At 50.0% G+C, this 4,710-nt stretch overlaps 1 long non-coding RNA gene across 1 annotated transcript; it reads left to right on the forward strand.

Annotated features, from left to right (window-relative positions):
- Positions 1-345: 345 nt before the first annotated feature.
- Positions 346-3,379, forward strand: LOC142728070 (uncharacterized). Its single transcript, XR_012877456.1, has 4 exons — positions 346-380; positions 1,188-1,346; positions 2,321-2,455; positions 2,980-3,379. It is a non-coding gene; the product is annotated as an uncharacterized LOC142728070 (long non-coding RNA).
- Positions 3,380-4,710: the final 1,331 nt, after the last annotated feature.

Consider the following 4,710-nt stretch of genomic DNA (forward strand, 5'->3'; position numbering starts at 1 on the left):
ACTATTGCTTAGAGACCTGCTGGTCACATGACCTCATCTCTGAAGTTCTTACTATTGCTTAGAGACCTGCTGGTCACATGACCTCATCTCTGAAGTTCTTACTATTGCTTAGAGACCTGCTGGTCACATGACCTCATCTCTGAAGTTCTTACTATTGCTTAGAGACCTGCTGGTCACATGACCTCATCTCTGAAGTTCTTACTATTGCTTAGAGACCTGCTGGTCACATGACCTCATCTCTGAAGTTCTTACTATTGCTTAGAGACCTGCTGGTCACATGACCTCATCTCTGAAGTTTTTACTATTGCTTAGAGACCTGCTGGTCACATGACCGCAGGACTTCCAGCAGCAGCAGCGACTCCACAGAGAAGACTGACTATGTAAGTATAAGGGGATTGATTTGTTTAATGGGACTGTATTTAGGGGTCTGGTGTGGGGACTGTATTTAGGGGTCTGGTGTGGGGTCTGTATTTAGGGGGGCTGGTGTGGGGTCTGTATTTAGGGGGTCTGGTGTGGGGTCTGTATTTAGGGGGCCTGGTTTGGGGACTGTATTTAGGAGGTTTGGTGTCTATTAGTTTAAGGGGTCTGTATTTAGGGGGTCTGGTCTGGGGTCTGTATCAGATTAAGGGATTTAGGGTCTGTATATTTAGGGGTCTGTGTTAGTTTAAGTGATCTGGGGTCGGTATTTAGGGGGTCTGTTTTAGTTTGAGGTCTGTGTCGGTATTTAGGGGGTCTGTATTTGGGGGTGTGATCTGTATTTGTTTATGGGGTCTGTATTTAGGGGTCTGTATTAGTTTTGGGTTTTTTATTTAGGGGTCTGTATTAGTTTAGGGGGTCTGGTCTGAGGTCTGTATTAAGGGAGTCAGGTCTGGGGTTATTATTAGTGTAGGGGGTCAGGTCTGGTGTCCGTATTTAGGGGTCCGGTCTGAGGTCTGTATTTATTCAGGGTGCTTGTGATGGGGGTCTGTATTTGTTTAGGGGGTCTGGTCTGGGGAATGCAATAGTTTAGAAGGTCTGGGTCTGTAGGTATTCTATAATCTAGTCTGTGGTCCAATTTTATTAGTATGAGTAAAAGGGGTTGTCCAGGCACGTGGATAGGTCATCAGTATAAAAAACGGTCTGTGCCCGCACCACCCCTTTAATGTATGGTCCTGGGCCTTGGTGTCTAAATTTGTGTGTTTCTATAGGGGCTGGAAATGGCTGCAGAAGTGATGGGCAAAGATGTCTAATCAGGAGAAGTCGCCATAACGGTCTGTGCCAGATGGAGAAGAAAAGAAAACGGCACCCATCAGAGAAGACGTCACTGGATCTATAGGGGATCTCCTCTCCTGACATGTCTGTTGCAGGTAATCCTTGTATTCTACATATTTCTGTGTACCCAGAGCTAATAGACAAATGCGTGTTACCATTCCCATTGTCAGAAGGAGGTGTCCCTACACCGTGTGATACTGTCAGCGATGGTGGAGACTGTCAGTATGTAGGGACACAGCCCTTTAACAAGGGGAATCGTAACAACCATTTGTCAATGCTCACACAAAAAGGTGGTGTTCACTATAGACACGGCAGAGCGGCGGTAGGGAAGGGGTGCCCAAGTTTGTGGAACAGCCCATGGCCTATGGTCTACTTAATCCACCACTGCCGGCCATTCAGCCAGCTCCTTTCTACAAGTGAAGCGGCTCGATACTTTGCGCCGCTTGCATCGTTGAAAGGCGCTGATTGGCAGAGAAGCGTTCAACCCCAGGAGACCTGCGCAGAAGAGAGCAGGTCTCCATTGCTGCCGGACGGCGTGGGAACGGGATTAAGGTGAGTTTGAATAGTTTGTTATTTTATCGTAATAAAAAAGTGTGTGGCATTATCTACGGGTGTGGATTTATCTACAGGGGGGGCTATATACTGGTGTGGGCTATCTGTGGAGCACTATATACAGGGTGGGCTATATCTACAGGGGAATATATCTACAGGGGGCTATCTGTGGAGCACTATATACAGGGGTGGGCTATATCTACAGGGGGGCTATATACAGGGTTGGGCTATACGTGGAGCACTATATACAGGGGTGGGCTATCTGTAGAGCACTATAGGGGGAGCTATATGTGGGACACTATACAGAGGTGGGCTATATGGGGGCACTATCTACAGGGGGCTCTATGGGGGGCACTATCTACAGGGTGCTCTATGGCAGGCACCATCTACAGGGGGCACAGTGTGTGTGTGTGGGACATGGTGTATCGTGCTATTATAATTAGAGGTGCAGTGTATGGCGCTATTATATTTAGGGGCGTAGTGTGTGGTATAATGAGAACTTTATCTTTGTTTATAGGTGTAGAAATGTAGGAAAAGTGAGAAGCTGAAGACATCTGAGAAGCAAACTGCAGAAATGGGTTGTGACCGGGAGAAGTCATCATAGAGGTCTGGACCGGATGGAGAAAAAGATCTAGAATCTGAGACGTCACCGGTGAGTCACTTAATGTAAATGTTCATTCTGCCTCTAATCAGCACTGTAGTCACTGTATGATTTGCAGCGAGATGATGGGTGGTGTGATTTTTTTTTTAATGAAACAGCATCTCCCAGCATATCTTTACCATTGTTCGGACCATGCTGGGAGCTGGAAACAATTTAGTGTGAACCTATACGTCAGGGGTTGCACTAAATTGAGCTGTATTTGTGCTGGTGCTTTATATATGTACTGAGCTTGGTTCTGGGGCTGTATTTATGTACTGAGCACTATTCTGGTGTTGTGTATAGAACTATATTGCTTGTAAAATGTACAAATGTTTTTATGCTCGAGTTACATAAAAAGAAATGTGGAAAATAAATGACACGTCGACTGGTAGAGAAAACAAACATTGCGAGGGGGAAGGAGATGTCGGGAAAGAGGTTGGGAGGGGGGGGGGCGCCAAACTGAATCTTTGCCCCGGGTACTGGAGAACCTAGCTACGCCTCTGGTGTAATACTGTCTCATGCCTCCCATCCAGCAGATGGCACCGCGGGAGCGCCATGAACACTCACCCCTGCAGCCGCACCATCCTGACCTGCCTCGGGTCCCCTGGACGAGCTCCAGGCGGGCTCTCCAGGTGAGCTTGCCGCGCTGGAGGCAGAAGAAGACGCCTCCGTCTGCTGAACCGCCAATGAAGGAAGCCTTTCTTGCCGACCGGGCCCATGTTGCTCTATCGGCCTCTTCATTCGACTGCGGTCACACAGGCCGACTGCCCACCGCACGCTGCTCTGGATGCCAGGGGCCCGACCGCTCCTTCCTGCTGCCCTCACCCGCACACCGGAAACTGCCGCCATCTCTCCCACCGGCCTCGGACCGTCCACGCCACTGCTCCCGTCCTCCGGAACCTCCACAGCAGGTAAGGGGCGGGGGGTCACACTCCGTCTGCGCCGTGGAACCGGCGATGTAGGGCTGAGGCACTCAGGCGGCCTGGAACGCAGAGCCCTGGGGGGACACCCACAAGGGCCCCTAACTGCTCCTGCACTCACCCTAGCCCCTTCTCCACTGCCTGTACCCTAATCCTCTCCAGCAACTGCTCTAAGCCCTCCGTCTATAGTCTAGGCCCTAAACTGACACAAACACTGATGGCTACCCTGACACTGGCTGCACACACCTTCTCCTCACAAACTTTTTCAAGCCATAAAATGGCTTCCTTGCCTACTACCTATATATATATATATATATATATATTCCATAACTCCACCCCCAATACCCCCAGCCCCCCAGTAAGGTTCCTAACTTAAACCCACCCACCAATCTATAATCACAATACCCCTCTACTTGACCCCTTGCAGGCCCAGAACCATCATGACCGCCCTCTGTCCAGCTTTGCTTAGCTCTGGGCTCACAATAGCGACTGTAGCATCTGAGGTGTTAAGAAGAGGGGTGACCCCCTCTAATAGTCCATCACCCAACTCAACGGCGTGATCGCAGGCTGCCGATGATTGGCATGACAACCTGGGGCCCTAATGAGGGGCCCCAGGTCTGCCATCTCTGCACTCCTATTAAGACTTGCCTCCGGCAGGGATCACGATATACTTCAGTTCATTAGTAGTGCAATAGTATCATGCAAGCGATGCAATGATTGCTGGGTCAAGTCCCCTAAGGGGATGTAAAACAAAGGTTTATTTTTATGTACACAAAGTTAAAAAATAAATAAATTACCCTCTAAAGCAGGGGTTTCAAGCAAGCGGCCCGCATGTGGCCCCTGACGCTGTCATCTGCGGCCCGTGGGACACTGAGCCGCTAGTGCAGGCTCTGCTCCGGGATTCTGTGGAATTCCCTGACATCGATATCCACATATGGACAGCGATGTCTGGGGCTTCCCCAGAGCCAGAGTCCCACGCAGAGCGCTAGTATAGACTCTGCTCAGGGACTCTGCGGAATTCCCTGACATCGCTGTCCATATATGCAGAGTCCCGGGCAGAGCGCTAGTATGTCTGGGGCTTCCCCAGAGCTGGAGTCCCGGGCAAAACGCTAGTATAGGCTCTGCTCCGGGACTCTGGGGAAGCCTCTGACATCGCTGTCCAGTATCTACAGACGGCACAGTGGCATTATCTACAGACGGCACAGTGGCATTATCTACAGACGGCACAGTGGCATTATCTACAGACGGCACAGTGGCATTATCTACAGACGGCACAGTGGCATTATCTACAGACGGCACAGTGGCATTATCTACAGAGGGCACTGTGGCATTATCTACAGAGGGCAC

This window comes from Rhinoderma darwinii, unplaced genomic scaffold (genome assembly GCF_050947455.1).
Source record: "Rhinoderma darwinii isolate aRhiDar2 unplaced genomic scaffold, aRhiDar2.hap1 Scaffold_67, whole genome shotgun sequence".
Taxonomy (NCBI): Eukaryota; Metazoa; Chordata; class Amphibia; order Anura; family Rhinodermatidae; genus Rhinoderma; species Rhinoderma darwinii.